The 25,087-nt window shown below is 49.7% G+C and overlaps 55 non-coding genes and 13 pseudogenes across 55 annotated transcripts; all 68 read right to left on the reverse strand.

Annotated features, from left to right (window-relative positions):
• Nucleotides 1-155: 155 nt before the first annotated feature.
• On the reverse strand, nt 156-274 carry LOC149759768 (5S ribosomal RNA). The gene has a single exon (XR_016409383.1). It is a non-coding gene; the product is annotated as a 5S ribosomal RNA (ribosomal RNA).
• A 246-nt stretch (nt 275-520) lies between these two features.
• LOC149759769 (5S ribosomal RNA) lies at nt 521-639 on the reverse strand (annotated as a pseudogene).
• Nucleotides 640-885: 246 nt separating this feature from the next.
• On the reverse strand, nt 886-1,004 carry LOC149759770 (5S ribosomal RNA). The gene has a single exon (XR_016409384.1). It is a non-coding gene; the product is annotated as a 5S ribosomal RNA (ribosomal RNA).
• A 247-nt stretch (nt 1,005-1,251) lies between these two features.
• Nucleotides 1,252-1,370, reverse strand: LOC149759771 (5S ribosomal RNA). The gene has a single exon (XR_016409386.1). It is a non-coding gene; the product is annotated as a 5S ribosomal RNA (ribosomal RNA).
• Nucleotides 1,371-1,617: 247 nt separating this feature from the next.
• LOC149759772 (5S ribosomal RNA) lies at nt 1,618-1,736 on the reverse strand. Its single transcript, XR_016401960.1, has one exon. It is a non-coding gene; the product is annotated as a 5S ribosomal RNA (ribosomal RNA).
• Nucleotides 1,737-1,983: 247 nt separating this feature from the next.
• On the reverse strand, nt 1,984-2,102 carry LOC149759773 (5S ribosomal RNA). Its single transcript, XR_016409387.1, has one exon. It is a non-coding gene; the product is annotated as a 5S ribosomal RNA (ribosomal RNA).
• A 246-nt stretch (nt 2,103-2,348) lies between these two features.
• On the reverse strand, nt 2,349-2,467 carry LOC149759774 (5S ribosomal RNA). The gene has a single exon (XR_016409388.1). It is a non-coding gene; the product is annotated as a 5S ribosomal RNA (ribosomal RNA).
• Nucleotides 2,468-2,713: 246 nt separating this feature from the next.
• LOC149759775 (5S ribosomal RNA) lies at nt 2,714-2,832 on the reverse strand. Its single transcript, XR_016410146.1, has one exon. It is a non-coding gene; the product is annotated as a 5S ribosomal RNA (ribosomal RNA).
• A 246-nt stretch (nt 2,833-3,078) lies between these two features.
• Nucleotides 3,079-3,197, reverse strand: LOC149759776 (5S ribosomal RNA; annotated as a pseudogene).
• A 246-nt stretch (nt 3,198-3,443) lies between these two features.
• Nucleotides 3,444-3,562, reverse strand: LOC149759777 (5S ribosomal RNA). The gene has a single exon (XR_016409880.1). It is a non-coding gene; the product is annotated as a 5S ribosomal RNA (ribosomal RNA).
• Nucleotides 3,563-3,808: 246 nt separating this feature from the next.
• Nucleotides 3,809-3,927, reverse strand: LOC149759778 (5S ribosomal RNA; annotated as a pseudogene).
• Nucleotides 3,928-4,173: 246 nt separating this feature from the next.
• On the reverse strand, nt 4,174-4,292 carry LOC149759779 (5S ribosomal RNA). Its single transcript, XR_016409389.1, has one exon. It is a non-coding gene; the product is annotated as a 5S ribosomal RNA (ribosomal RNA).
• Nucleotides 4,293-4,812: 520 nt separating this feature from the next.
• Nucleotides 4,813-4,931, reverse strand: LOC149759780 (5S ribosomal RNA). Its single transcript, XR_016409390.1, has one exon. It is a non-coding gene; the product is annotated as a 5S ribosomal RNA (ribosomal RNA).
• Nucleotides 4,932-5,178: 247 nt separating this feature from the next.
• Nucleotides 5,179-5,297, reverse strand: LOC149759781 (5S ribosomal RNA). Its single transcript, XR_016409391.1, has one exon. It is a non-coding gene; the product is annotated as a 5S ribosomal RNA (ribosomal RNA).
• Nucleotides 5,298-5,543: 246 nt separating this feature from the next.
• Nucleotides 5,544-5,662, reverse strand: LOC149759782 (5S ribosomal RNA). The gene has a single exon (XR_016405358.1). It is a non-coding gene; the product is annotated as a 5S ribosomal RNA (ribosomal RNA).
• Nucleotides 5,663-5,908: 246 nt separating this feature from the next.
• On the reverse strand, nt 5,909-6,027 carry LOC149759783 (5S ribosomal RNA). The gene has a single exon (XR_016409392.1). It is a non-coding gene; the product is annotated as a 5S ribosomal RNA (ribosomal RNA).
• Nucleotides 6,028-6,274: 247 nt separating this feature from the next.
• On the reverse strand, nt 6,275-6,393 carry LOC149759784 (5S ribosomal RNA). The gene has a single exon (XR_016409393.1). It is a non-coding gene; the product is annotated as a 5S ribosomal RNA (ribosomal RNA).
• Nucleotides 6,394-6,640: 247 nt separating this feature from the next.
• Nucleotides 6,641-6,759, reverse strand: LOC149759785 (5S ribosomal RNA). Its single transcript, XR_016409394.1, has one exon. It is a non-coding gene; the product is annotated as a 5S ribosomal RNA (ribosomal RNA).
• A 246-nt stretch (nt 6,760-7,005) lies between these two features.
• Nucleotides 7,006-7,124, reverse strand: LOC149759786 (5S ribosomal RNA). The gene has a single exon (XR_016405359.1). It is a non-coding gene; the product is annotated as a 5S ribosomal RNA (ribosomal RNA).
• A 246-nt stretch (nt 7,125-7,370) lies between these two features.
• Nucleotides 7,371-7,489, reverse strand: LOC149759787 (5S ribosomal RNA). Its single transcript, XR_016409395.1, has one exon. It is a non-coding gene; the product is annotated as a 5S ribosomal RNA (ribosomal RNA).
• A 247-nt stretch (nt 7,490-7,736) lies between these two features.
• On the reverse strand, nt 7,737-7,855 carry LOC149759788 (5S ribosomal RNA). Its single transcript, XR_016402744.1, has one exon. It is a non-coding gene; the product is annotated as a 5S ribosomal RNA (ribosomal RNA).
• Nucleotides 7,856-8,101: 246 nt separating this feature from the next.
• Nucleotides 8,102-8,220, reverse strand: LOC149759789 (5S ribosomal RNA). Its single transcript, XR_016401826.1, has one exon. It is a non-coding gene; the product is annotated as a 5S ribosomal RNA (ribosomal RNA).
• Nucleotides 8,221-8,467: 247 nt separating this feature from the next.
• LOC149759790 (5S ribosomal RNA) lies at nt 8,468-8,586 on the reverse strand (annotated as a pseudogene).
• Nucleotides 8,587-8,831: 245 nt separating this feature from the next.
• Nucleotides 8,832-8,950, reverse strand: LOC149759791 (5S ribosomal RNA). The gene has a single exon (XR_016409397.1). It is a non-coding gene; the product is annotated as a 5S ribosomal RNA (ribosomal RNA).
• A 246-nt stretch (nt 8,951-9,196) lies between these two features.
• LOC149759792 (5S ribosomal RNA) lies at nt 9,197-9,315 on the reverse strand. Its single transcript, XR_016403380.1, has one exon. It is a non-coding gene; the product is annotated as a 5S ribosomal RNA (ribosomal RNA).
• Nucleotides 9,316-9,561: 246 nt separating this feature from the next.
• Nucleotides 9,562-9,680, reverse strand: LOC149759793 (5S ribosomal RNA; annotated as a pseudogene).
• A 246-nt stretch (nt 9,681-9,926) lies between these two features.
• Nucleotides 9,927-10,045, reverse strand: LOC149759794 (5S ribosomal RNA). Its single transcript, XR_016409398.1, has one exon. It is a non-coding gene; the product is annotated as a 5S ribosomal RNA (ribosomal RNA).
• Nucleotides 10,046-10,293: 248 nt separating this feature from the next.
• LOC149759795 (5S ribosomal RNA) lies at nt 10,294-10,412 on the reverse strand. Its single transcript, XR_016411991.1, has one exon. It is a non-coding gene; the product is annotated as a 5S ribosomal RNA (ribosomal RNA).
• A 246-nt stretch (nt 10,413-10,658) lies between these two features.
• Nucleotides 10,659-10,777, reverse strand: LOC149759796 (5S ribosomal RNA; annotated as a pseudogene).
• Nucleotides 10,778-11,023: 246 nt separating this feature from the next.
• Nucleotides 11,024-11,142, reverse strand: LOC149759797 (5S ribosomal RNA). Its single transcript, XR_016409399.1, has one exon. It is a non-coding gene; the product is annotated as a 5S ribosomal RNA (ribosomal RNA).
• Nucleotides 11,143-11,389: 247 nt separating this feature from the next.
• Nucleotides 11,390-11,508, reverse strand: LOC149759798 (5S ribosomal RNA). Its single transcript, XR_016409400.1, has one exon. It is a non-coding gene; the product is annotated as a 5S ribosomal RNA (ribosomal RNA).
• Nucleotides 11,509-11,754: 246 nt separating this feature from the next.
• LOC149759799 (5S ribosomal RNA) lies at nt 11,755-11,873 on the reverse strand. Its single transcript, XR_016404417.1, has one exon. It is a non-coding gene; the product is annotated as a 5S ribosomal RNA (ribosomal RNA).
• Nucleotides 11,874-12,119: 246 nt separating this feature from the next.
• LOC149759800 (5S ribosomal RNA) lies at nt 12,120-12,238 on the reverse strand (annotated as a pseudogene).
• A 246-nt stretch (nt 12,239-12,484) lies between these two features.
• Nucleotides 12,485-12,603, reverse strand: LOC149759801 (5S ribosomal RNA). The gene has a single exon (XR_016409401.1). It is a non-coding gene; the product is annotated as a 5S ribosomal RNA (ribosomal RNA).
• A 247-nt stretch (nt 12,604-12,850) lies between these two features.
• Nucleotides 12,851-12,969, reverse strand: LOC149759802 (5S ribosomal RNA). Its single transcript, XR_016402745.1, has one exon. It is a non-coding gene; the product is annotated as a 5S ribosomal RNA (ribosomal RNA).
• A 246-nt stretch (nt 12,970-13,215) lies between these two features.
• Nucleotides 13,216-13,334, reverse strand: LOC149759803 (5S ribosomal RNA). The gene has a single exon (XR_016401828.1). It is a non-coding gene; the product is annotated as a 5S ribosomal RNA (ribosomal RNA).
• Nucleotides 13,335-13,581: 247 nt separating this feature from the next.
• LOC149759804 (5S ribosomal RNA) lies at nt 13,582-13,700 on the reverse strand. Its single transcript, XR_016408775.1, has one exon. It is a non-coding gene; the product is annotated as a 5S ribosomal RNA (ribosomal RNA).
• A 245-nt stretch (nt 13,701-13,945) lies between these two features.
• LOC149759805 (5S ribosomal RNA) lies at nt 13,946-14,064 on the reverse strand. The gene has a single exon (XR_016409402.1). It is a non-coding gene; the product is annotated as a 5S ribosomal RNA (ribosomal RNA).
• Nucleotides 14,065-14,310: 246 nt separating this feature from the next.
• On the reverse strand, nt 14,311-14,429 carry LOC149759806 (5S ribosomal RNA). The gene has a single exon (XR_016403381.1). It is a non-coding gene; the product is annotated as a 5S ribosomal RNA (ribosomal RNA).
• Nucleotides 14,430-14,675: 246 nt separating this feature from the next.
• On the reverse strand, nt 14,676-14,794 carry LOC149759807 (5S ribosomal RNA; annotated as a pseudogene).
• A 246-nt stretch (nt 14,795-15,040) lies between these two features.
• Nucleotides 15,041-15,159, reverse strand: LOC149759808 (5S ribosomal RNA). Its single transcript, XR_016409403.1, has one exon. It is a non-coding gene; the product is annotated as a 5S ribosomal RNA (ribosomal RNA).
• Nucleotides 15,160-15,406: 247 nt separating this feature from the next.
• LOC149759809 (5S ribosomal RNA) lies at nt 15,407-15,525 on the reverse strand. Its single transcript, XR_016402746.1, has one exon. It is a non-coding gene; the product is annotated as a 5S ribosomal RNA (ribosomal RNA).
• Nucleotides 15,526-15,771: 246 nt separating this feature from the next.
• LOC149759810 (5S ribosomal RNA) lies at nt 15,772-15,890 on the reverse strand. Its single transcript, XR_016401829.1, has one exon. It is a non-coding gene; the product is annotated as a 5S ribosomal RNA (ribosomal RNA).
• Nucleotides 15,891-16,137: 247 nt separating this feature from the next.
• Nucleotides 16,138-16,256, reverse strand: LOC149759811 (5S ribosomal RNA). The gene has a single exon (XR_016408776.1). It is a non-coding gene; the product is annotated as a 5S ribosomal RNA (ribosomal RNA).
• Nucleotides 16,257-16,501: 245 nt separating this feature from the next.
• Nucleotides 16,502-16,620, reverse strand: LOC149759812 (5S ribosomal RNA). Its single transcript, XR_016409404.1, has one exon. It is a non-coding gene; the product is annotated as a 5S ribosomal RNA (ribosomal RNA).
• A 246-nt stretch (nt 16,621-16,866) lies between these two features.
• On the reverse strand, nt 16,867-16,985 carry LOC149759813 (5S ribosomal RNA). Its single transcript, XR_016403382.1, has one exon. It is a non-coding gene; the product is annotated as a 5S ribosomal RNA (ribosomal RNA).
• Nucleotides 16,986-17,231: 246 nt separating this feature from the next.
• LOC149759814 (5S ribosomal RNA) lies at nt 17,232-17,350 on the reverse strand (annotated as a pseudogene).
• Nucleotides 17,351-17,596: 246 nt separating this feature from the next.
• Nucleotides 17,597-17,715, reverse strand: LOC149759815 (5S ribosomal RNA). The gene has a single exon (XR_016409405.1). It is a non-coding gene; the product is annotated as a 5S ribosomal RNA (ribosomal RNA).
• Nucleotides 17,716-17,963: 248 nt separating this feature from the next.
• On the reverse strand, nt 17,964-18,082 carry LOC149759816 (5S ribosomal RNA). The gene has a single exon (XR_016411992.1). It is a non-coding gene; the product is annotated as a 5S ribosomal RNA (ribosomal RNA).
• Nucleotides 18,083-18,328: 246 nt separating this feature from the next.
• On the reverse strand, nt 18,329-18,447 carry LOC149759817 (5S ribosomal RNA; annotated as a pseudogene).
• A 246-nt stretch (nt 18,448-18,693) lies between these two features.
• Nucleotides 18,694-18,812, reverse strand: LOC149759818 (5S ribosomal RNA). The gene has a single exon (XR_016409406.1). It is a non-coding gene; the product is annotated as a 5S ribosomal RNA (ribosomal RNA).
• A 248-nt stretch (nt 18,813-19,060) lies between these two features.
• Nucleotides 19,061-19,179, reverse strand: LOC149759819 (5S ribosomal RNA). The gene has a single exon (XR_016411993.1). It is a non-coding gene; the product is annotated as a 5S ribosomal RNA (ribosomal RNA).
• Nucleotides 19,180-19,425: 246 nt separating this feature from the next.
• On the reverse strand, nt 19,426-19,544 carry LOC149759820 (5S ribosomal RNA). Its single transcript, XR_016409408.1, has one exon. It is a non-coding gene; the product is annotated as a 5S ribosomal RNA (ribosomal RNA).
• A 248-nt stretch (nt 19,545-19,792) lies between these two features.
• LOC149759821 (5S ribosomal RNA) lies at nt 19,793-19,911 on the reverse strand. The gene has a single exon (XR_016411994.1). It is a non-coding gene; the product is annotated as a 5S ribosomal RNA (ribosomal RNA).
• Nucleotides 19,912-20,157: 246 nt separating this feature from the next.
• Nucleotides 20,158-20,276, reverse strand: LOC149759822 (5S ribosomal RNA; annotated as a pseudogene).
• Nucleotides 20,277-20,522: 246 nt separating this feature from the next.
• LOC149759823 (5S ribosomal RNA) lies at nt 20,523-20,641 on the reverse strand. Its single transcript, XR_016409409.1, has one exon. It is a non-coding gene; the product is annotated as a 5S ribosomal RNA (ribosomal RNA).
• A 248-nt stretch (nt 20,642-20,889) lies between these two features.
• LOC149759824 (5S ribosomal RNA) lies at nt 20,890-21,008 on the reverse strand. Its single transcript, XR_016411996.1, has one exon. It is a non-coding gene; the product is annotated as a 5S ribosomal RNA (ribosomal RNA).
• Nucleotides 21,009-21,254: 246 nt separating this feature from the next.
• LOC149759825 (5S ribosomal RNA) lies at nt 21,255-21,373 on the reverse strand. The gene has a single exon (XR_016400677.1). It is a non-coding gene; the product is annotated as a 5S ribosomal RNA (ribosomal RNA).
• Nucleotides 21,374-21,619: 246 nt separating this feature from the next.
• Nucleotides 21,620-21,738, reverse strand: LOC149759826 (5S ribosomal RNA). The gene has a single exon (XR_016409410.1). It is a non-coding gene; the product is annotated as a 5S ribosomal RNA (ribosomal RNA).
• A 247-nt stretch (nt 21,739-21,985) lies between these two features.
• Nucleotides 21,986-22,104, reverse strand: LOC149759827 (5S ribosomal RNA). The gene has a single exon (XR_016407300.1). It is a non-coding gene; the product is annotated as a 5S ribosomal RNA (ribosomal RNA).
• A 246-nt stretch (nt 22,105-22,350) lies between these two features.
• LOC149759828 (5S ribosomal RNA) lies at nt 22,351-22,469 on the reverse strand. Its single transcript, XR_016409411.1, has one exon. It is a non-coding gene; the product is annotated as a 5S ribosomal RNA (ribosomal RNA).
• A 246-nt stretch (nt 22,470-22,715) lies between these two features.
• Nucleotides 22,716-22,834, reverse strand: LOC149759829 (5S ribosomal RNA). The gene has a single exon (XR_016409412.1). It is a non-coding gene; the product is annotated as a 5S ribosomal RNA (ribosomal RNA).
• A 246-nt stretch (nt 22,835-23,080) lies between these two features.
• On the reverse strand, nt 23,081-23,199 carry LOC149759830 (5S ribosomal RNA; annotated as a pseudogene).
• A 246-nt stretch (nt 23,200-23,445) lies between these two features.
• LOC149759831 (5S ribosomal RNA) lies at nt 23,446-23,564 on the reverse strand. The gene has a single exon (XR_016409413.1). It is a non-coding gene; the product is annotated as a 5S ribosomal RNA (ribosomal RNA).
• A 248-nt stretch (nt 23,565-23,812) lies between these two features.
• LOC149759832 (5S ribosomal RNA) lies at nt 23,813-23,931 on the reverse strand. Its single transcript, XR_016407918.1, has one exon. It is a non-coding gene; the product is annotated as a 5S ribosomal RNA (ribosomal RNA).
• Nucleotides 23,932-24,177: 246 nt separating this feature from the next.
• On the reverse strand, nt 24,178-24,296 carry LOC149759833 (5S ribosomal RNA). The gene has a single exon (XR_016402760.1). It is a non-coding gene; the product is annotated as a 5S ribosomal RNA (ribosomal RNA).
• A 246-nt stretch (nt 24,297-24,542) lies between these two features.
• LOC149759834 (5S ribosomal RNA) lies at nt 24,543-24,661 on the reverse strand. Its single transcript, XR_016403790.1, has one exon. It is a non-coding gene; the product is annotated as a 5S ribosomal RNA (ribosomal RNA).
• Nucleotides 24,662-24,907: 246 nt separating this feature from the next.
• Nucleotides 24,908-25,026, reverse strand: LOC149759835 (5S ribosomal RNA; annotated as a pseudogene).
• Between the last annotated feature and the right edge of the window lie 61 nt (nt 25,027-25,087).

The following is a 25,087-nucleotide window of genomic DNA, read 5'->3' on the forward strand; positions in this document are numbered from 1 at the left end:
ATTCAACGCGCTGTTCCGCTATGCGGCATGGCACCGCCAGTCTCCGGACTCAGTTTATTTTCGGGGGAAAAAAATTATCCGAAGAGGAAAAGCCAAAAGCCGAAAAATAAAAAATAAATGTTATCAAAAAATAAAAAAGCGGGCAAAAAATAAAAGGGGTGCAACACGAGGACTTCCCAGGGGGTCACCCATCCTAGTACTACTCTCGCCCAAGCACGCTTAACTGCGGAGTTCTGATGGGATCCGGTGCATTAGTGCTGGTATGATCGCACCCATGACATGCCCTTCGAAACTCCCTTTTATGACAAAGCAGCAGACCTCGACGGCCCGAGACATTCGCGCTGCCGGGGCCGTTCTGGCGTAGGATTCAACGCGCTGTTCCGCTATGCGGCATGGCACCGCCAGTCTCCGGACTCAGTTTATTTTCGGGGGGAAAAAATTATCCGAAGAGGAAAAGCCAAAAGCCAAAAAATTAAAAATAAATATTATCAAAAAATAAAAAAGCGGGCAAAAAATAAAAAGGGTGCAACACGAGGACTTCCCAGGGGGTCACCCATCCTAGTACTTCTCTCGCCCAAGCACGCCTAACTGCGGAGTTATGATGGGATCCGGTGCATTAGTGCTGGTATGATCGCACCCATGACATGCCCTTCGAAACTCCCTTTTATGACAAAGCAGCAGACCGCGACGGCCCGAGACATTCGCGCTGCCGGGGCCGTTCTGGCGTAGGATTCAACGCGCTGTTCCGCTATGCGGCATGGCACCGCGAGTCTCCGGACTCAGTTTATTTTCGGGGGAAAAAAATTATCCGAAAAGGAAAAGCCAAAAGCCGAAAAATTAAAATTAAATATTATCAAAAAATAAAAAAGCGGGCAAAAAATAAAAGGGGTGCAACACGAGGACTTCCCAGGGGGTCACCCATCCTAGTACTACTCTCGCCCAAGCACGCTTAACTGCGGAGTTCTGATGGGATCCGGTGCATTAGTGCTGGTATGATCGCACCCATGACATGCCCATCGAAACTCCCTTTTATGACAAAGCAGCAGACCTCGACGGCCCGAGACATTCGCGCCGCCGGGGCCGTTCTGGCGTAGGATTCAACGCGCTATTCCCGCTATGCGGCATGGCACCGCCAGTCTCCGGACTCAGTTTATTTTCGGGGGAAAAAAATTATCCGAAGAGGAAAAGCCAAAAGCCGAAAAATAAAAAATAAATGTTATCAAAAAATAAAAAAGCGGGCAAAAAATAAAAGGGGTGCAACACGAGGACTTCCCAGGGGGTCACCCATCCTAGTACTACTCTCGCCCAAGCACGCTTAACTGCGGAGTTCTGATGGGATCCGGTGCATTAGTGCTGGTATGATCGCACCCATGACATGCCCATCGAAACTCCCTTTTATGACAAAGCAGCAGACCTCGACGGCCCGAGACATTCGCGCCGCCGGGGCCGTTCTGGCGTAGGATTCAACGCGCTATTCCCGCTATGCGGCATGGCACCGCCAGTCTCCGGACTCAGTTTATTTTCGGGGGAAAAAAATTATCCGAAGAGGAAAAGCCAAAAGCCGAAAAATAAAAAATAAATGTTGTCAAAAAATAAAAAAGCGGGCAAAAAATAAAAGGGGTGCAACACGAGGGCTTCCCAGGGGGTCACCCATCCTAGTACTACTCTCGCCCAAGCACGCTTAACTGCGGAGTTCTGATGGGATCCAGTGCATTAGTGCTGGTATGATCGCACCCATGACATGCCCATCGAAACTCCCTTTTATGACAAAGCAGCAGACCTCGACGGCCCGAGACATTCGCGCCGCCGGGGCCGTTCTGGCGTAGGATTCAACGCGCTATTCCCGCTATGCGGCATGGCACCGCCAGTCTCCGGACTCAGTTTATTTTCGGGGGAAAAAAATTATCCGAAGAGGAAAAGCCAAAAGCCGAAAAATAAAAAATAAATGTTATCAAAAAATAAAAAAGCGGGCAAAAAATAAAAGGGGTGCAACACGAGGACTTCCCAGGGGGTCACCCATCCTAGTACTACTCTCGCCCAAGCACGCTTAACTGCGGAGTTCTGATGGGATCCGGTGCATTAGTGCTGGTATGATCGCACCCATGACATGCCCTTCGAAACTCCCTTTTATGACAAAGCAGCAGACCTCGACGGCCCGAGACATTCGCGCTGCCGGGGCCGTTCTGGCGTAGGATTCAACGCGCTGTTCCGCTATGCGGCATGGCACCGCCAGTCTCCGGACTCAGTTTATTTTCGGGGGAAAAAAATTATCCGAAGAGGAAAAGCCAAAAGCCGAAAAATAAAAAATAAATGTTATCAAAAAATAAAAAAGCGGGCAAAAAATAAAAGGGGTGCAACACGAGGACTTCCCAGGGGGTCACCCATCCTAGTACTACTCTCGCCCAAGCACGCTTAACTGCGGAGTTCTGATGGGATCCGGTGCATTAGTGCTGGTATGATCGCACCCATGACATGCCCTTCGAAACTCCCTTTTATGACAAAGCAGCAGACCTCGACGGCCCGAGACATTCGCGCTGCCGGGGCCGTTCTGGCGTAGGATTCAACGCGCTGTTCCGCTATGCGGCATGGCACCGCCAGTCTCCGGACTCAGTTTATTTTCGGGGGGAAAAAATTATCCGAAGAGGAAAAGCCAAAAGCCAAAAAATTAAAAATAAATATTATCAAAAAATAAAAAAGCGGGCAAAAAATAAAAAGGGTGCAACACGAGGACTTCCCAGGGGGTCACCCATCCTAGTACTACTCTCGCCCAAGCACGCTTAACTGCGGAGTTCAGATGGGATCCGGTGCATTAGTGCTGGTATGATCGCACCCATGACATGCCCTTCGAAACTCCCTTTTATGACAAAGCAGCAGACCTCGACGGCCCGAGACATTCGCGCTGCCGGGGCCGTTCTGGCGTAGGATTCAACGCGCTGTTCCGCTATGCGGCATGGCACCGCCAGTCTCCGGACTCAGTTTATTTTCGGGGGGAAAAAATTATCCGAAGAGGAAAAGCCAAAAGCCAAAAAATTAAAAATAAATATTATCAAAAAATAAAAAAGCGGGCAAAAAATAAAAAGGGTGCAACACGAGGACTTCCCAGGGGGTCACCCATCCTAGTACTTCTCTCGCCCAAGCACGCCTAACTGCGGAGTTATGATGGGATCCGGTGCATTAGTGCTGGTATGATCGCACCCATGACATGCCCTTCGAAACTCCCTTTTATGACAAAGCAGCAGACCGCGACGGCCCGAGACATTCGCGCTGCCGGGGCCGTTCTGGCGTAGGATTCAACGCGCTGTCCCGCTATGCGGCATGGCACCGCCAGTCTCCGGACTCAGTTTATTTTCGGGGGAAAAAAATTATCCGAAGAGGAAAAGCCAAAAGCCGAAAAATAAAAAATAAATGTTATCAAAAAATAAAAAAGCGGGCAAAAAATAAAAGGGGTGCAACACGAGGACTTCCCAGGGGGTCACCCATCCTAGTACTACTCTCGCCCAAGCACGCTTAACTGCGGAGTTCAGATGGGATCCGGTGCATTAGTGCTGGTATGATCGCACCCATGACATGCCCTTCGAAACTCCCTTTTATGACAAAGTAGCAGACCTCGACGGCCCGAGACATTCGCGCTGCCGGGGCCGTTCTGGCGTAGGATTCAACGCGCTGTTCCGCTATGCGGCATGGCACCGCCAGTCTCCGGACTCAGTTTATTTTCGGGGGGAAAAAATTATCCGAAGAGGAAAAGCCAAAAGCCAAAAAATTAAAAATAAATATTATCAAAAAATAAAAAAACGGGCAAAAAATAAAAAGGGTGCAACACGAGGACTTCCCAGGGGGTCACCCATCCTAGTACTTCTCTCGCCCAAGCACGCCTAACTGCGGAGTTATGATGGGATCCGGTGCATTAGTGCTGGTATGATCGCACCCATGACATGCCCTTCGAAACTCCCTTTTATGACAAAGCAGCAGACCGCGACGGCCCGAGACATTCGCGCTGCCGGGGCCGTTCTGGCGTAGGATTCAACGCGCTGTCCCGCTATGCGGCATGGCACCGCCAGTCTCCGGACTCAGTTTATTTTCGGGGGAAAAAAATTATCCGAAGAGGAAAAGCCAAAAGCCGAAAAATAAAAAATAAATGTTATCAAAAAATAAAAAAGCGGGCAAAAAATAAAAGGGGTGCAACACGAGGACTTCCCAGGGGGTCACCCATCCTAGTACTACTCTCGCCCAAGCACGCTTAACTGCGGAGTTCTGATGGGATCCGGTGCATTAGTGCTGGTATGATCGCACCCATGACATGCCCTTCGAAACTCCCTTTTATGACAAAGCAGCAGACCTCGACGGCCCGAGATATTCGCGCTGCCGGGGCCGTTCTGGCGTAGGATTCAACGCGCTGTTCCGCTATGCGGCATGGCACCGCCAGTCTCCGGACTCAGTTTATTTTCGGGGGGAAAAAATTATCCGAAGAGGAAAAGCCAAAAGCCAAAAAATTAAAAATAAATATTATCAAAAAATAAAAAAGCGGGCAAAAAATAAAAAGGGTGCAACACGAGTATGATCGCACCCATGACATGCCCTTCGAAACTCCCTTTTATGACAAAGCAGCAGACCGCGACGGCCCGAGACATTCGCGCTGCCGGGGCCGTTCTGGCGTAGGATTCAACGCGCTGTTCCGCTATGCGGCATGGCACCGCGAGTCTCCGGACTCAGTTTATTTTCGGGGGAAAAAAATTATCCGAAGAGGAAAAGCCAAAAGCCGAAAAATTAAAAATAAATATTATCAAAAAATAAAAAAGCGGGCAAAAAATAAAAGGGGTGCAACACGAGGACTTCCCAGGGGGTCACCCATCCTAGTACTACTCTCGCCCAAGCACGCTTAACTGCGGAGTTCTGATGGGATCCGGTGCATTAGTGCTGGTATGATCGCACCCATGACATGCCCATCGAAACTCCCTTTTATGACAAAGCAGCAGACCTCGACGGCCCGAGACATTCGCGCCGCCGGGGCCGTTCTGGCGTAGGATTCAACGCGCTATTCCCGCTATGCGGCATGGCACCGCCAGTCTCCGGACTCAGTTTATTTTCGGGGGAAAAAAATTATCCGAAGAGGAAAAGCCAAAAGCCGAAAAATAAAAAATAAATGTTATCAAAAAATAAAAAAGCGGGCAAAAAATAAAAGGGGTGCAACACGAGGACTTCCCAGGGGGTCACCCATCCTAGTACTACTCTCGCCCAAGCACGCTTAACTGCGGAGTTCTGATGGGATCCGGTGCATTAGTGCTGGTATGATCGCACCCATGACATGCCCTTCGAAACTCCCTTTTATGACAAAGCAGCAGACCTCGACGGCCCGAGACATTCGCGCTGCCGGGGCCGTTCTGGCGTAGGATTCAACGCGCTGTTCCGCTATGCGGCATGGCACCGCCAGTCTCCGGACTCAGTTTATTTTCGGGGGAAAAAAATTATCCGAAGAGGAAAAGCCAAAAGCCGAAAAATAAAAAATAAATGTTATCAAAAAATAAAAAAGCGGGCAAAAAATAAAAGGGGTGCAACCCGAGGACTTCCCAGGGGGCCACCCATCCTAGTACTACTCTCGCCCAAGCACGCTTAACTGCGGAGTTCTGATGGGATCCGGTGCATTTGTGCTGGTATGATCGCACCCATGACATGCCCTTCGAAACTCCCTTTTATGACAAAGCAGCAGACCTCGACGGCCCGAGACATTCGCGCTGCCGGGGCCGTTCTGGCGTAGGATTCAACGCGCTGTTCCGCTATGCGGCATGGCACCGCCAGTCTCCGGACTCAGTTTATTTTCGGGAGGAAAAAATTATCCGAAGAGGAAAAGCCAAAAGCCAAAAAATTAAAAATAAATATTATCAAAAAATAAAAAAGCGGGCAAAAAATAAAAGGGGTGCAACACGAGGACTTCCCAGGGGGTCACCCATCCTAGTACTACTCTCGCCCAAGCACGCTTAACTGCGGAGTTCTGATGGGATCCGGTGCATTAGTGCTGGTATGATCGCACCCATGACATGCCCATCGAAACTCCCTTTTATGACAAAGCAGCAGACCTCGACGGCCCGAGACATTCGCGCCGCCGGGGCCGTTCTGGCGTAGGCTTCAACGCGCTATTCCCGCTATGCGGCATGGCACCGCCAGTCTCCGGACTCAGTTTATTTTCGGGGGAAAAAAATTATCCGAAGAGGAAAAGCCAAAAGCCGAAAAATTAAAAATAAATATTATCAAAAAATAAAAAAGCGGGCAAAAAATAAAAGGGGTGCAACACGAGGACTTCCCAGGGGGTCACCCATCCTAGTACTACTCTCGCCCAAGCACGCTTAACTGCGGAGTTCTGATGGGATCCGGTGCATTAGTGCTGGTATGATCGCACCCATGACATGCCCATCGAAACTCCCTTTTATGACAAAGCAGCAGACCTCGACGGCCCGAGACATTCGCGCCGCCGGGGCCGTTCTGGCGTAGGATTCAACGCGCTATTCCCGCTATGCGGCATGGCACCGCCAGTCTCCGGACTCAGTTTATTTTCGGGGGAAAAAAATTATCCGAAGAGGAAAAGCCAAAAGCCGAAAAATAAAAAATAAATGTTATCAAAAAATAAAAAAGCGGGCAAAAAATAAAAGGGGTGCAACACGAGGACTTCCCAGGGGGTCACCCATCCTAGTACTACTCTCGCCCAAGCACGCTTAACTGCGGAGTTCTGATGGGATCCGGTGCATTAGTGCTGGTATGATCGCACCCATGACATGCCCTTCGAAACTCCCTTTTATGACAAAGCAGCAGACCTCGACGGCCCGAGACATTCGCGCTGCCGGGGCCGTTCTGGCGTAGGATTCAACGCGCTGTTCCGCTATGCGGCATGGCACCGCCAGTCTCCGGACTCAGTTTATTTTCGGGGGAAAAAAATTATCCGAAGAGGAAAAGCCAAAAGCCGAAAAATAAAAAATAAATGTTATCAAAAAATAAAAAAGCGGGCAAAAAATAAAAGGGGTGCAACCCGAGGACTTCCCAGGGGGCCACCCATCCTAGTACTACTCTCGCCCAAGCACGCTTAACTGCGGAGTTCTGATGGGATCCGGTGCATTTGTGCTGGTATGATCGCACCCATGACATGCCCTTCGAAACTCCCTTTTATGACAAAGCAGCAGACCTCGACGGCCCGAGACATTCGCGCTGCCGGGGCCGTTCTGGCGTAGGATTCAACGCGCTGTTCCGCTATGCGGCATGGCACCGCCAGTCTCCGGACTCAGTTTATTTTCGGGAGGAAAAAATTATCCGAAGAGGAAAAGCCAAAAGCCAAAAAATTAAAAATAAATATTATCAAAAAATAAAAAAGCGGGCAAAAAATAAAAGGGGTGCAACACGAGGACTTCCCAGGGGGTCACCCATCCTAGTACTACTCTCGCCCAAGCACGCTTAACTGCGGAGTTCTGATGGGATCCGGTGCATTAGTGCTGGTATGATCGCACCCATGACATGCCCATCGAAACTCCCTTTTATGACAAAGCAGCAGACCTCGACGGCCCGAGACATTCGCGCCGCCGGGGCCGTTCTGGCGTAGGCTTCAACGCGCTATTCCCGCTATGCGGCATGGCACCGCCAGTCTCCGGACTCAGTTTATTTTCGGGGGAAAAAAATTATCCGAAGAGGAAAAGCCAAAAGCCGAAAAATTAAAAATAAATATTATCAAAAAATAAAAAAGCGGGCAAAAAATAAAAGGGGTGCAACACGAGGACTTCCCAGGGGGTCACCCATCCTAGTACTACTCTCGCCCAAGCACGCTTAACTGCGGAGTTCTGATGGGATCCGGTGCATTAGTGCTGGTATGAACGCACCCATGACATGCCCATCGAAACACCCTTTTATGACAAAGCAGCAGACCTCGACGGCCCGAGACATTCGCGCTGCCGGGGCCGTTCTGGCGTAGGATTCAATGCGCTGTTCCGCTATGCGGCATGGCACCGCGAGTCTCCGGACTCAGTTTATTTTCGAGGGAAAAAAATTATCCGAAGAGGAAAAGCCAAAAGCCAAAAAATTAAAAATAAATGTTATCAAAAAAGAAAAAAGCGGGCAAAAAATAAAAGGGGTGCAACACGAGGACTTCCCAGGGGGTCACCCATCCTAGTACTACTCTCGCCCAAGCACGCTTAACTGCGGAGTTCTGATGGGATCCGGTGCATTAGTGCTGGTATGATCGCACCAATGATATGCCCTTCGAAACTCCCTTTTATGACAAAGCAACAGACCTCGACGGCCTGAGACATTCGCGCTGCCGGAGCCGTTCTGGCGTAGGATTCAACGCGCTGGTCCCGCTATGCGGCATGGCACCGCCAGTCTCCGGACCCAGTTTATTGTCGGGGGAAAAAAATTATCCGAAGAGAAAAAGCCAAAAGCCAAAAAATTAAAAATAAATATTATCAAAAAATAAAAAAGCGGGCAAAAAATAAAAAGGGTGCAACATGAGGACTTCCCAGGGGGTCACCCATCCTAGTACTACTCTCGCCCAAGCACGCTTAACTGCGGAGTTCTGATCGGATCCGGTGCATTAGTGCTGGTTTGATCGCACCCAAGACATGCCCTTCGAAACTCCCTTTTATGACAAAGTAGCAGACCTCGACGGCCCGAGACATTCACGCTGCCGGGGCCGTTCTGGCGTAGGATTCAACACGCTGTTCCGCTATGCGGCATGGCACCGCCAGTCTCCGGACTCAGTTTATTTTCGGGAGAAAAAAATTATCCGAAGAGGAAAAGCCAAAAGCCGAAAATAAAAAATAAATGTTATCAAAAAATAAAAAAGCGGGCAAAAAATAAAAGGGGTGCAACACGAGGACTTCCCAGGGGGTCACCCATCCTAGTACTACTCTCGCCCAAGCACGCTTAACTGCGGAGTTCTGATGGGATCCGGTGCATTAGTGCTGGTATGATCGCACCCATGACATGCCCTTCGAAACTCCCTTTTATGACAAAGCAGCAGACCTCGACGGCCCGAGACATTCGCGCTGCCGGGGCCGTTCTGGCGTAGGATTCAACGCGCTGTTCCGCTATGCGGCATGGCACCGCCAGTCTCCGGACTCAGTTTATTTTCGGGGGAAAAAAATTATCCGAAGAGGAAAAGCCAAAAGCCGAAAAATAAAAAATAAATGTTATCAAAAAATAAAAAAGCGGGCAAAAAATAAAAGGGGTGCAACACGAGGACTTCCCAGGGGGTCACCCATCCTAGCACTACTCTCGCCCAAGCACGCTTAACTGCGGAGTTCTGATGGGATCCGGTGCATTAGTGCTGGTATGATCGCACCCATGACATGCCGTTCGAAACTCCCTTTTATGACAAAGCAGCAGACCTCGACGGCCCGAGACATTCGCGCTGCCGGGGCCGTTCTGGCGTAGGATTCAACGCGCTGTTCCGCTATGCGGCATGGCACCGCCAGTCTCCGGACTCAGTTTATTTTCGGGGGGAAAAAATTATCCGAAGAGGAAAAGCCAAAAGCCAAAAAATTAAAAATAAATATTATCAAAAAATAAAAAAGCGGGCAAAAAATAAAAAGGGTGCAACACGAGGACTTCCCAGGGGGTCACCCATCCTAGTACTTCTCTCGCCCAAGCACGCCTAACTGCGGAGTTATGATGGGATCCGGTGCATTAGTGCTGGTATGATCGCACCCATGACATGCCCTTCGAAACTCCCTTTTATGACAAAGCAGCAGACCGCGACGGCCCGAGACATTCGCGCTGCCGGGGCCGTTCTGGCGTAGGATTCAACGCGCTGTTCCGCTATGCGGCATGGCACCGCGAGTCTCCGGACTCAGTTTATTTTCGGAGGAAAAAAATTATCCGAAGAGGAAAAGCCAAAAGCCGAAAAATTAAAAATAAATATTATCAAAAAATAAAAAAGCGGGCAAAAAATAAAAGGGGTGCAACACGAGGACTTCCCAGGGGGTCACCCATCCTAGTACTACTCTCGCCCAAGCACGCTTAACTGCGGAGTTCTGATGGGATCCGGTGCATTAGTGCTGGTATGATCGCACCCATGACATGCCCATCGAAACTCCCTTTTATGACAAAGCAGCAGACCTCGACGGCCCGAGACATTCGCGCCGCCGGGGCCGTTCTGGCGTAGGATTCAACGCGCTATTCCCGCTATGCGGCATGGCACCGCCAGTCTCCGGACTCAGTTTATTTTCGGGGGAAAAAAATTATCCGAAGAGGAAAAGCCAAAAGCCGAAAAATTAAAAATAAATATTATCAAAAAATAAAAAAGTGGAGAAAAAAATAAAAAGGGTGCAACACGAGGACTTCCCAGGGGGTCACCCATCCTAGTACTACTCTCGCCCAAGCACGCTTAACTGCGGAGTTCTGATGGGATCCGGTGCATTAGTGCTGGTATGATCGCACCCATGACATGCCCTTCGAAACTCCCTTTTATGACAAAGCAGCAGACCTCGACGGCCCGAGACATTCGCGCTGCCGGGGCCGTTCTGGCGTAGGATTCAACGCGCTGTTCCGCTATGCGGCATGGCACCGCCAGTCTCCGGACTCAGTTTATTTTTGGGGGGAAAAAATTATCCGAAGAGGAAAAGCCAAAAGCCAAAAAATTAAAAATAAATATTATCAAAAAATAAAAAAGCGGGCAAAAAATAAAAAGGGTGCAACACGAGGACTTCCCAGGGGGTCACCCATCCTAGTACTTCTCTCGCCCAAGCACGCCTAACTGCGGAGTTATGATGGGATCCGGTGCATTAGTGCTGGTATGATCGCACCCATGACATGCCCTTCGAAACTCCCTTTTATGACAAAGCAGCAGACCGCGACGGCCCGAGACATTCGCGCTGCCGGGGCCGTTCTGGCGTAGGATTCAACGCGCTGTTCCGCTATGCGGCATGGCACCGCGAGTCTCCGGACTCAGTTTATTTTCGGGGGAAAAAAATTATCCGAAGAGGAAAAGCCAAAAGCCGAAAAATTAAAAATAAATATTATCAAAAAATAAAAAAGCGGGCAAAAAATAAAAGGGGTGCAACACGAGGACTTCCCAGGGGGTCACCCATCCTAGTACTACTCTCGCCCAAGCACGCTTAACTGCGGAGTTCTGATGGGATCCGGTGCATTAGTGCTGGTATGATCGCACCCATGACATGCCCATCGAAACTCCCTTTTATGACAAAGCAGCAGACCTCGACGGCCCGAGACATTCGCGCCGCCGGGGCCGTTCTGGCGTAGGATTCAACGCGCTATTCCCGCTATGCGGCATGGCACCGCCAGTCTCCGGACTCAGTTTATTTTCGGGGGAAAAAAATTATCCGAAGAGGAAAAGCCAAAAGCCGAAAAATAAAAAATAAATGTTATCAAAAAATAAAAAAGCGGGCAAAAAATAAAAGGGGTGCAACACGAGGACTTCCCAGGGGGTCACCCATCCTAGTACTACTCTCGCCCAAGCACGCTTAACTGCGGAGTTCTGATGGGATCCGGTGCATTAGTGCTGGTATGATCGCACCCATGACATGCCCTTCGAAACTCCCTTTTATGACAAAGCAGCAGACCTCGACGGCCCGAGACATTCGCGCTGCCGGGGCCGTTCTGGCGTAGGATTCAACGCGCTGTTCCGCTATGCGGCATGGCACCGCCAGTCTCCGGACTCAGTTTATTTTCGGGGGAAAAAAATTATCCGAAGAGGAAAAGCCAAAAGCCGAAAAATAAAAAATAAATGTTATCAAAAAATAAAAAAGCGGGCAAAAAATAAAAGGGGTGCAACCCGAGGACTTCCCAGGGGGCCACCCATCCTAGTACTACTCTCGCCCAAGCACGCTTAACTGCGGAGTTCTGATGGGATCCGGTGCATTAGTGCTGGTATGATCGCACCCATGACATGCCCTTCGAAACTCCCTTTTATGACAAAGCAGCAGACCTCGACGGCCCGAGACATTCGCGCTGCCGGGGCCGTTCTGGCGTAGGATTCAACGCGCTGTTCCGCTATGCGGCATGGCACCGCCAGTCTCCGGACTCAGTTTATTTTCGGGAGGAAAAAATTATCCGAAGAGGAAAAGCCAAAAGCCAAAAAATTAAAAATAAATATTATCAAAAAATAAAAAAGCGGGCAAAAAATAAAAAGGGTGCAACACGAGGACTTCCCAGGGGGTCACCCATCCTAGTACTTCTCTCGCCCAAGCACGCCTAACTGCGGAGTTATGATGGGATCCGGTGCATTAGTGCTGGTATGATCGCACCCATGACATGCCCTTCGAAACTCCCTTTTATGACAAAGCAGCAGACCGCGACGGCCCGAGACATTCGCGCTGCCGGGGCCATTCTGGCGTAGGATTCAACGCGCTGTTCCGCTATGCGGCATGGCACCGCGAGTCTCCGGACTCAGTTTATTTTCGGGGGAAAAAAATTATCCGAAGAGGAAAAGCCAAAAGCCGAAAAATTAAAAATAAATATTATCAAAAAATAAAAAAGCGGGCAAAAAATAAAAGGGGTGCAACACGAGGACTTCCCAGGGGGTCACCCATCCTAGTACTACTCTCGCCCAAGCACGCTTAACTGCGGAGTTCTGATGGGATCCGGTGCATTAGTGCTGGTATGATCGCACCCATGACATGCCCATCGAAACTCCCTTTTATGACAAAGCAGCAGACCTCGACGACCCGAGACATTCGCGCCGCCGGGGCCGTTCTGGCGTAGGCTTCAACGCGCTATTCCCGCTATGCGGCATGGCACCGCCAGTCTCCGGACTCAGTTTATTTTCGGGGGAAAAAAATTATCCGAAGAGGAAAAGCCAAAAGCCGAAAAATTAAAAATAAATATTATCAAAAAATAAAAAAGCGGGCAAAAAATAAAAGGGGTGCAACACGAGGACTTCCCAGGGGGTCACCCATCCTAGTACTACTCTCGCCCAAGCACGCTTAACTGCGGAGTTCTGATGGGATCCGGTGCATTAGTGCTGGTATGAACGCACCCATGACATGCCCATCGAAACACCCTTTTATGACAAAGCAGCAGACCTCGACGGCCCGAGACATTCGCGCTGCCGGGGCCGTTCTGGCGTAGGATTCAATGCGCTGTTCCGCTATGCGGCATGGCACCGCGAGTCTCCGGACTCAGTTTATTTTCGAGGGAAAAAAATTATCCGAAGAGGAAAAGCCAAAAGCCAAAAAATTAAAAATAAATGTTATCAAAAAAGAAAAAAGCGGGCAAAAAATAAAAGGGGTGCAACACGAGGACTTCCCAGGGGGTCACCCATCCTAGTACTACTCTCGCCCAAGCACGCTTAACTGCGGAGTTCTGATGGGATCCGGTGCATTAGTGCTGGTATGATCGCACCAATGATATGCCCTTCGAAACTCCCTTTTATGACAAAGCAACAGACCTCGACGGCCTGAGACATTCGCGCTGCCGGGGCCGTTCTGGCGTAGGATTCAACGCGCTGGTCCCGCTATGCGGCATGGCACCGCCAGTCTCCGGACCCAGTTTATTGTCGGGGGAAAAAAATTATCCGAAGAGAAAAAGCCAAAAGCCAAAAAATTAAAAATAAATATTATCAAAAAATAAAAAAGCGGGCAAAAAATAAAAAGGGTGCAACATGAGGACTTCCCAGGGGGTCACCCATCCTAGTACTACTCTCGCCCAAGCACGCTTAACTGCGGAGTTCTGATAGGATCCGGTGCATTAGTGCTGGTTTGATCGCACCCAAGACATGCCCTTCGAAACTCCCTTTTATGACAAAGTAGCAGACCTCGACGGCCCGAGACATTCACGCTGCCGGGGCCGTTCTGGCGTAGGATTCAACACGCTGTTCCGCTATGCGGCATGGCACCGCCAGTCTCCGGACTCAGTTTATTTTCGGGGGAAAAAAATTATCCGAAGAGGAAAAGCCAAAAGCCGAAAATAAAAAATAAATGTTATCAAAAAATAAAAAAGCGGGCAAAAAATAAAAGGGGTGCAACACGAGGACTTCCCAGGGGGTCACCCATCCTAGTACTACTCTCGCCCAAGCACGCTTAACTGCGGAGTTCTGATGGGATCCGGTGCATTAGTGCTGGTATGATCGCACCCATGACATGCCCTTCGAAACTCCCTTTTATGACAAAGCAGCAGACCTCGACGGCCCGAGACATTCGCGCTGCCGGGGCCGTTCTGTCGTAGGATTCAACGCGCTGTTCCGCTATGCGGCATGGCACCGCCAGTCTCCGGACTCAGTTTATTTTCGGGGGAAAAAAATTATCCGAAGAGGAAAAGCCAAAAGCCGAAAAATAAAAAATAAATGTTATCAAAAAATAAAAAAGCGGGCAAAAAATAAAAGGGGTGCAACACGAGGACTTCCCAGGGGGTCACCCATCCTAGCACTACTCTCGCCCAAGCACGCTTAACTGCGGAGTTCTGATGGGATCCGGTGCATTAGTGCTGGTATGATCGCACCCATGACATGCCCTTCGAAACTCCCTTTTATGACAAAGCAGCAGACCTCGACGGCCCGAGACATTCGCGCTGCCGGGGCCGTTCTGGCGTAGGATTCAACGCGCTGTTCCGCTATGCGGCATGGCACCGCCAGTCTCCGGACTCAGTTTATTTTCGGGGGGAAAAAATTATCCGAAGAGGAAAAGCCAAAAGCCAAAAAATTAAAAATAAATATTATCAAAAAATAAAAAAGCGGGCAAAAAATAAAAAGGGTGCAACACGAGGACTTCCCAGGGGGTCACCCATCCTAGTACTTCTCTCGCCCAAGCACGCCTAACTGCGGAGTTATGATGGGATCCGGTGCATTAGTGCTGGTATGATCGCACCCATGACATGCCCTTCGAAACTCCCTTTTATGACAAAGCAGCAGACCGCGACGGCCCGAGACATTCGCGCTGCCGGGGCCATTCTGGCGTAGGATTCAACGCGCTGTTCCGCTATGCGGCATGGCACCGCGAGTCTCCGGACTCAGTTTATTTTTGGGGGAAAAAAATTATCCGAAGAGGAAAAGCCAAAAGCCGAAAAATTAAAAATAAATATTATCAAAAAATAAAAAAGCGGGCAAAAAATAAAAGGGGTGCAACACGAGGACTTCCCAGGGGGTCACCCATCCTAGTACTACTCTCGCCCAAGCACGCTTAACTGCGGAGTTCTGATGGGATCCGGTGCATTAGTGCTGGTATGATCGCACCCATGACATGCCCATCGAAACTCCCTTTTATGACAAAGCAGCAGACCTCGACGACCCGAGACATTCGCGCCGCCGGGGCCGTTCTGGCGTAGGCTTCAACGCGCTATTCCCGCTATGCGGCATGGCACCGCCAGTCTCCGGACTCAGTTTATTTTCGGGGGAAAAAAATTATCCGAAGAGGAAAAGCCAAAAGCCGAAAAATTAAAAATAAATATTATCAAAAAATAAAAAAGCGGGCAAAAAATAAAAGGGGTGCAACACGAGGACTTCCCAGGGGGTCACCCATCCTAGTACTACTCTCGCCCAAGCACGCTTAACTGCGGAGTTCTGATGGGATCCGGTGCATTAGTGCTGGTATGAACGCACCCATGACATGCCCATCGAAACACCCTTTTATGACAAAGCAGCAGACCTCGACGGCCCGAGACATTCGCGCTGCCGGGGCCGTTCTGGCGTAGGATTCAATGCGCTGTTCCGCTATGCGGCATGGCACCGCGAGTCTCCGGACTCAGTTTATTTTCGAGGGAAAAAAATTATCCGAAGAGGAAAAGCCAAAAGCCAAAAAATTAAAAATAAATGTTATCAAAAAAGAAAAAAGCGGGCAAAAAATAAAAGGGGTGCAACACGAGGACTTCCCAGGGGGTCACCCATCCTAGTACTACTCTCGCCCAAGCACGCTTAACTGCGGAGTTCTGATGGGATCCGGTGCATTAGTGCTGGTATGATCGCACCAATGATATGCCCTTCGAAACTCCCTTTTATGACAAAGCAACAGACCTCGACGGCCTGAGACATTCGCGCTGCCGGGGCCGTTCTGGCGTAGGATTCAACGCGCTGGTCCCGCTATGCGGCATGGCACCGCCAGTCTCCGGACCCAGTTTATTGTCGGGGGAAAAAAATTATCCGAAGAGAAAAAGCCAAAAGCCAAAAAATTAAAAATAAATATTATCAAAAAATAAAAAAGCGGGCAAAAAATAAAAAGGGTGCAACATGAGGACTTCCCAGGGGGTCACCCATCCTAGTACTACTCTCGCCCAAGCACGCTTAACTGCGGAGTTCTGATAGGATCCGGTGCATTAGTGCTGGTTTGATCGCACCCAAGACATGCCCTTCGAAACTCCCTTTTATGACAAAGTAGCAGACCTCGACGGCCCGAGACATTCACGCTGCCGGGGCCGTTCTGGCGTAGGATTCAACACGCTGTTCCGCTATGCGGCATGGCACCGCCAGTCTCCGGACTCAGTTTATTTTCGGGGGAAAAAAATTATCCGAAGAGGAAAAGCCAAAAGCCGAAAATAAAAAATAAATGTTATCAAAAAATAAAAAAGCGGGCAAAAAATAAAAGGGGTGCAACACGAGGACTTCCCAGGGGGTCACCCATCCTAGTACTACTCTCGCCCAAGCACGCTTAACTGCGGAGTTCTGATGGGATCCGGTGCATTAGTGCTGGTATGATCGCACCCATGACATGCCCTTCGAAACTCCCTTTTATGACAAAGCAGCAGACCTCGACGGCCCGAGACATTCGCGCTGCCGGGGCCGTTCTGGCGTAGGATTCAACGCGCTGTTCCGCTATGCGGCATGGCACCGCCAGTCTCCGGACTCAGTTTATTTTCGGGGGAAAAAAATTATCCGAAGAGGAAAAGCCAAAAGCCGAAAAATAAAAAATAAATGTTATCAAAAAATAAAAAAGCGGGCAAAAAATAAAAGGGGTGCAACACGAGGACTTCCCAGGGGGTCACCCATCCTAGCACTACTCTCGCCCAAGCACGCTTAACTGCGGAGTTCTGATGGGATCCGGTGCATTAGTGCTGGTATGATCGCACCCATGACATGCCCTTCGAAACTCCCTTTTATGACAAAGCAGCAGACCTCGACGGCCCGAGACATTCGCGCTGCCGGGGCCGTTCTGGCGTAGGATTCAACGCGCTGTTCCGCTATGCGGCATGGCACCGCCAGTCTCCGGACTCAGTTTATTTTCGGGGGGAAAAAATTATCCGAAGAGGAAAAGCCAAAAGCCAAAAAATTAAAAATAAATATTATCAAAAAATAAAAAAGCGGGCAAAAAATAAAAAGGGTGCAACACGAGGACTTCCCAGGGGGTCACCCATCCTAGTACTTCTCTCGCCCAAGCACGCCTAACTGCGGAGTTATGATGGGATCCGGTGCATTAGTGCTGGTATGATCGCACCCATGACATGCCCTTCGAAACTCCCTTTTATGACAAAGCAGCAGACCGCGACGGCCCGAGACATTCGCGCTGCCGGGGCCATTCTGGCGTAGGATTCAACGCGCTGTTCCGCTATGCGGCATGGCACCGCGAGTCTCCGGACTCAGTTTATTTTCGGAGGAAAAAAATTATCCGAAGAGGAAAAGCCAAAAGCCGAAAAATTAAAAATAAATATTATCAAAAAATAAAAAAGCGGGCAAAAAATAAAAGGGGTGCAACACGAGGACTTCCCAGGGGGTCACCCATCCTAGTACTACTCTCGCCCAAGCACGCTTAACTGCGGAGTTCTGATGGGATCCGGTGCATTAGTGCTGGTATGATCGCACCCATGACATGCCCATCGAAACTCCCTTTTATGACAAAGCAGCAGACCTCGACGGCCCGAGACATTCGCGCCGCCGGGGCCGTTCTGGCGTAGGATTCAACGCGCTATTCCCGCTATGCGGCATGGCACCGCCAGTCTCCGGACTCAGTTTATTTTCGGGGGAAAAAAATTATCCGAAGAGGAAAAGCCAAAAGCCGAAAAATTAAAAATAAATATTATCAAAAAATAAAAAAGTGGAGAAAAAAATAAAAAGGGTGCAACACGAGGACTTCCCAGGGGGTCACCCATCCTAGTACTACTCTCGCCCAAGCACGCTTAACTGCGGAGTTCTGATGGGATCCGGTGCATTAGTGCTGGTATGATCGCACCCATGACATGCCCTTCGAAACTCCCTTTTATGACAAAGCAGCAGACCTCGACGGCCCGAGACATTCGCGCTGCCGGGGCCGTTCTGGCGTAGGATTCAACGCGCTGTTCCGCTATGCGGCATGGCACCGCCAGTCTCCGGACTCAGTTTATTTTCGGGGGGAAAAAATTATCCGAAGAGGAAAAGCCAAAAGCCAAAAAATTAAAAATAAATATTATCAAAAAATAAAAAAGCGGGCAAAAAATAAAAAGGGTGCAACACGAGGACTTCCCAGGGGGTCACCCATCCTAGTACTTCTCTCGCCCAAGCACGCCTAACTGCGGAGTTATGATGGGATCCGGTGCATTAGTGCTGGAATGATCGCACCCATGACATGCCCTTCGAAACTCCCTTTTATGACAAGGCAGCAGACCGCGACGGCCCGAGACATTCGCGCTGCCGGGGCCGTTCTGGCGTAGGATTCAACGCGCTGTTCCGCTATGCGGCATGGCACCGCGAGTCTCCGGACTCAGTTTATTTTCGGAGGAAAAAAATTATCCGAAGAGGAAAAGCCAAAAGCCGAAAAATTAAAAATAAATATTATCAAAAAATAAAAAAGCGGGCAAAAAATAAAAGGGGTGCAACACGAGGACTTCCCAGGGGGTCACCCATCCTAGTACTACTCTCGCCCAAGCACGCTTAACTGCGGAGTTCTGATGGGATCCGGTGCATTAGTGCTGGTATGATCGCACCCATGACATGCCCATCGAAACTCCCTTTTATGACAAAGCAGCAGACCTCGACGGCCCGAGACATTCGCGCCGCCGGGGCCGTTCTGGCGTAGGATTCAACGCGCTATTCCCGCTATGCGGCATGGCACCGCCAGTCTCCGGACTCAGTTTATTTTCGGGGGAAAAAAATTATCCGAAGAGGAAAAGCCAAAAGCCGAAAAATTAAAAATAAATATTATCAAAAAATAAAAAAGTGGAGAAAAAAATAAAAAGGGTGCAACACGAGGACTTCCCAGGGGGTCACCCATCCTAGTACTACTCTCGCCCAAGCACGCTTAACTGCGGAGTTCTGATGGGATCCGGTGCATTAGTGCTGGTATGATCGCACCCATGACATGCCCTTCGAAACTCCCTTTTATGACAAAGCAGCAGACCGCGACGGCCCGAGACATTCGCGCTGCCGGGGCCGTTCTGGCGTAGGATTCAACGCGCTGTTCCGCTATGCGGCATGGCACCGCGAGTCTCCGGACTCAGTTTATTTTCGGAGGAAAAAAATTATCCGAAGAGGAAAAGCCAAAAGCCGAAAAATTAAAAATAAATATTATCAAAAAATAAAAAAGCGGGCAAAAAATAAAAGGGGTGCAACACGAGGACTTCCCAGGGGGTCACCCATCCTAGTACTACTCTCGCCCAAGCACGCTTAACTGCGGAGTTCTGATGGGATCCGGTGCATTAGTGCTGGTATGATCGCACCCATGACATGCCCATCGAAACTCCCTTTTATGACAAAGCAGCAGACCTCGACGGCCCGAGACATTCGCGCCGCCGGGGCCGTTCTGGCGTAGGATTCAACGCGCTATTCCCGCTATGCGGCATGGCACCGCCAGTCTCCGGACTCAGTTTATTTTCGGGGGAAAAAAATTATCCGAAGAGGAAAAGCCAAAAGCCGAAAAATTAAAAATAAATATTATCAAAAAATAAAAAAGTGGAGAAAAAAATAAAAAGGGTGCAACACGAGGACTTCCCAGGGGGTCACCCATCCTAGTACTACTCTCGCCCAAGCACGCTTAACTGCGGAGTTCTGATGGGATCCGGTGCATTAGTGCTGGTATGATCGCACCCATGACATGCCCTTCGAAACTCCCTTTTATGACAAAGCAGCAGACCTCGACGGCCCGAGACATTCGCGCTGCCGGGGCCGTTCTGGCGTAGGATTCAACGCGCTGTTCCGCTATGCGGCATGGCACCGCCAGTCTCCGGACTCAGTTTATTTTCGGGGGGAAAAAATTATCCGAAGAGGAAAAGCCAAAAGCCAAAAAATTAAAAATAAATATTATCAAAAAATAAAAAAGCGGGCAAAAAATAAAAAGGGTGCAACACGAGGACTTCCCAGGGGGTCACCCATCCTAGTACTTCTCTCGCCCAAGCACGCCTAACTGCGGAGTTATGATGGGATCCGGTGCATTAGTGCTGGTATGATCGCACCCATGACATGCCCTTCGAAACTCCCTTTTATGACAAGGCAGCAGACCGCGACGGCCCGAGACATTCGCGCTGCCGGGGCCGTTCTGGCGTAGGATTCAACGCGCTGTTCCGCTATGCGGCATGGCACCGCGAGTCTCCGGACTCAGTTTATTTTCGGAGGAAAAAAATTATCCGAAGAGGAAAAGCCAAAAGCCGAAAAATTAAAAATAAATATTATCAAAAAATAAAAAAGCGGGCAAAAAATAAAAGGGGTGCAACACGAGGACTTCCCAGGGGGTCACCCATCCTAGTACTACTCTCGCCCAAGCACGCTTAACTGCGGAGTTCTGATGGGATCCGGTGCATTAGTGCTGGTATGATCGCACCCATGACATGCCCATCGAAACTCCCTTTTATGACAAAGCAGCAGACCTCGACGGCCCGAGACATTCGCGCCGCCGGGGCCGTTCTGGCGTAGGATTCAACGCGCTATTCCCGCTATGCGGCATGGCACCGCCAGTCTCCGGACTCAGTTTATTTTCGGGGGAAAAAAATTATCCGAAGAGGAAAAGCCAAAAGCCGAAAAATTAAAAATAAATATTATCAAAAAATAAAAAAGTGGAGAAAAAAATAAAAAGGGTGCAACACGAGGACTTCCCAGGGGGTCACCCATCCTAGTACTACTCTCGCCCAAGCACGCTTAACTGCGGAGTTCTGATGGGATCCGGTGCATTAGTGCTGGTATGATCGCACCCATGACATGCCCTTCGAAACTCCCTTTTATGACAAAGCAGCAGACCTCGACGGCCCGAGACATTCGCGCTGCCGGGGCCGTTCTGGCGTAGGATTCAACGCGCTGTTCCGCTATGCGGCATGGCACCGCGAGTCTCCGGACTCAGTTTATTTTCGGGGGAAAAAAATTATCCGAAGAGGAAAAGCCAAAAGCCGAAAAATTAAAAATAAATATTATCAAAAAATAAAAAAGCGGGCAAAAAATAAAAGGGGTGCAACACGAGGACTTCCCAGGGGGTCACCCATCCTAGTACTACTCACGCCCAAGCACGCTTAACTGCGGAGTTCTGATGGGATCCGGTGCATTAGTGCTGGTATGACCGCACCCATGACATGCCCATCGAAACACCCTTTCATGACAAAGCAGCAGACCTCGACGGCCCGAGACATTCGCGCTGCCGGGGCCGTTCTGGCGTAGGATTCAATGCGCTGTTCCGCTATGCGGCATGGCACCGCGAGTCTCCGGACTCAGTTTATTTTCGAGGGAAAAAAATTATCCGAAGAGGAAAAGCCAAAAGCCAAAAAATTAAAAATAAATGTTATCAAAAAAGAAAAAAGCGGGCAAAAAATAAAAGGGGTGCAACACGAGGACTTCCCAGGGGGTCACCCATCCTAGTACTACTCTCGCCCAAGCACGCTTAACTGCGGAGTTCTGATGGGATCCGGTGCATTAGTGCTGGTATGATCGCACCCATGATATGCCCTTCGAAACTCCCTTTTATGACAAAGCAGCAGACCTCGACGGCCCGAGACATTCGCGCTGCCGGGGCCGTTCTGGCGTAGGATTCAACGCGCTGGTCCCGCTATGCGGCATGGCACCGCCAGTCTCCGGACCCAGTTTATTGTCGGGGGAAAAAAATTATCCGAAGAGGAAAAGCCAAAAGCCAAAAAATTAAAAATAAATATTATCAAAAAATAAAAAAGCGGGCAAAAAAGAAAAAGGGTGCAACATGAGGACTTCCCAGGGGGTCACCCATCCTAGTACTACTCTCGCCCAAGCACGCTTAACTGCGGAGTTCTGATAGGATCCGGTGCATTAGTGCTGGTATGATCGCACCCAAGACATGCCCTTCGAAACTCCCTTTTATGACAAAGTAGCAGACCTCGACGGCCCGAGACATTCGCGCTGCCGGGGCCGTTCTGGCGTAGGATTCAACACGCTGTTCCGCTATGCGGCATGGCACCGCCAGTCTCCGGACTCAGTTTATTTTCGGGGGAAAAAAATTATCCGAAGAGGAAAAGCCAAAAGCCGAAAAATAAAAAATAAATGTTATCAAAAAATAAAAAAGCGGGCAAAAAATAAAAGGGGTGCAACACGAGGACTTCCCAGGGGGTCACCCATCCTAGTACTACTCTCGCCCAAGCACGCTTAACTGCGGAGTTCTGATGGGATCCGGTGCATTAGTGCTGGTATGATCGCACCCATGACATGCCCTTCGAAACTCCCTTTTATGACAAAGCAGCAGACCTCGACGGCCCGAGACATTCGCGCTGCCGGGGCCGTTCTGGCGTAGGATTCAACGCGCTGTTCCGCTATGCGGCATGGCACCGCCAGTCTCCGGACTCAATTTATTTTCGGGGGAAAAAAATTATCCGAAGAGGAAAAGCCAAAAGCCGAAAAATAAAAAATAAATGTTATCAAAAAATAAAAAAGCGGGCAAAAAATAAAAGGGGTGCAACACGAGGACTTCCCAGGGGGTCACCCATCCTAGTACTACTCTCGCCCAAGCACGCTTAACTGCGGAGTTCTGATGGGATCCGGTGCATTAGTGCTGGTATGATCGCACCCATGACATGCCCTTCGAAACTCCCTTTTATGACAAAGCAGCAGACCTCGACGGCCCGAGACATTCGCGCTGCCGGGGCCGTTCTGGCGTAGGATTCAACGCGCTGTTCCGCTATGCGGCATGGCACCGCCAGTCTCCGGACTCAGTTTATTTTCTGGGGGAAAAAATTATCCGAAGAGGAAAAGCCAAAAGCCAAAAAATTAAAAATAAATATTATCAAAAAATAAAAAAGCAGGCAAAAAATAAAAAGGGTGCAACACGAGGACTTCCCAGGGGGTCACCCATCCTAGTACTTCTCTCGCCCAAGCACGCCTAACTGCGGAGTTATGATGGGATCCGGTGCATTAGTGCTGGTATGATCGCACCCATGACATGCCCTTCGAAACTCCCTTTTATGACAAAGCAGCAGACCGCGACGGCCCGAGACATTCGCGCTGCCGGGGCCGTTCTGGCGCAGGATTCAACGCGCTGTTCCGCTATGCGGCATGGCACCGCGAGTCTCCGGACTCAGTTTATTTTCGGGGGAAAAAAATTATCCGAAGAGGAAAAGCCAAAAGCCGAAAAATTAAAAATAAATATTATCAAAAAATAAAAAAGCGGGCAAAAAATAAAAGGGGTGCAACACGAGGACTTCCCAGGGGGTCACCCATCCTAGTACTACTCTCGCCCAAGCACGCTTAACTGCGGAGTTCTGATGGGATCCGGTGCATTAGTGCTGGTATGATCGCACCCATGACATGCCCATCGAAACTCCCTTTTATGACAAAGCAGCAGACCTCGACGGCCCGAGACATTCGCGCCGCCGGGGCCGTTCTGGCGTAGGATTCAACGCGCTATTCCCGCTATGCGGCATGGCACCGCCAGTCTCCGGACTCAGTTTATTTTCGGGGGAAAAAAATTATCTGAAGAGGAAAAGCCAAAAGCCGAAAAATTAAAAATAAATATTATCAAAAAATAAAAAAGTGGAGAAAAAAATAAAAAGGGTGCAACACGAGGACTTCCCAGGGGGTCACCCATCCTAGTACTACTCTCGCCAAAGCACGCTTAACTGCGGATTTCTGATGGGATCCGGTGCATTAGTGCTGGTATGATCGCACCCATGACATGCCCTTCGAAACTCCCTTTTATGACAAAGCAGCAGACCGCGACGGCCCGAGACATTCGCGCTGCCGGGGCCGTTCTGGCGTAGGATTCAACGCGCTGTTCCGCTATGCGGCATGGCACCGCGAGTCTCCGGACTCAGTTTATTTTCGGGGGAAAAAAATTATCCGAAGAGGAAAAGCCAAAAGCCGAAAAATTAAAAATAAATATTATCAAAAAATAAAAAAGCGGGCAAAAAATAAAAGGGGTGCAACACGAGGACTTCCCAGGGGGTCACCCATCCTAGTACTACTCTCGCCCAAGCACGCTTAACTGCGGAGTTCTGATGGGATCTGGTGCATTAGTGCTGGTATGATCGCACCCATGACATGCCCTTCGAAACTCCCTTTTATGACAAAGCAGCAGACCTCGACGGCCCGAGACATTCGCGCTGCCGGGGCCGTTCTGGCGTAGGATTCAACGCGCTGTTCCGCTATGCGGCATGGCACCGCCAGTCTCCGGACTCAGTTTATTTTCGGGGGAAAAAAATTATCCGAAGAGGAAAAGCCAAAAGCCGAAAAATAAAAAATAAATGTTATCAAAAAATAAAAAAACGGGCAAAAAATAAAAGGGGTGCAACACGAGGACATCCCAGGGGGTCACCCATCCTAGTACTACTCTCGCCCAAGCACGCTTAACTGCGGAGTTCTGATGGGATCCGGTGCATTAGTGCTGGTATGATCGCACCCATGACATGCCCTTCGAAACTCCCTTTTATGACAAAGCAGCAGACCTCGACGGCCCGAGACATTCGCGCTGCCGTGGCCGTTCTGGCGTAGGATTCAACGCGCTGTTCCGCTATGCGGCATGGCACCGCCAGTCTCCGGACTCAGTTTATTTTCGGGGGGAAAAAATTATCCGAAGAGGAAAAGCCAAAAGCCAAAAAATTAAAAATAAATATTATCAAAAAATAAAAAAGCGGGCAAAAAATAAAAAGGGTGCAACACGAGGACTTCCCAGGGGGTCACCCATCCTAGTACTTCTCTCGCCCAAGCACGCCTAACTGCGGAGTTATGATGGGATCCGGTGCATTAGTGCTGGTATGATCGCACCCATGACATGCCCTTCGAAACTCCCTTTTATGACAAAGCAGCAGACCGCGACGGCCCGAGACA

The sequence above is a fragment of the Phoenix dactylifera genome, chromosome 4 (genome assembly GCF_051530095.1).
Source record: "Phoenix dactylifera cultivar Ajwa chromosome 4, Ajwa_hap1_PhDact_Kaust_v1.1, whole genome shotgun sequence".
Lineage (NCBI taxonomy): Eukaryota > Viridiplantae > Streptophyta > Magnoliopsida > Arecales > Arecaceae > Phoenix > Phoenix dactylifera.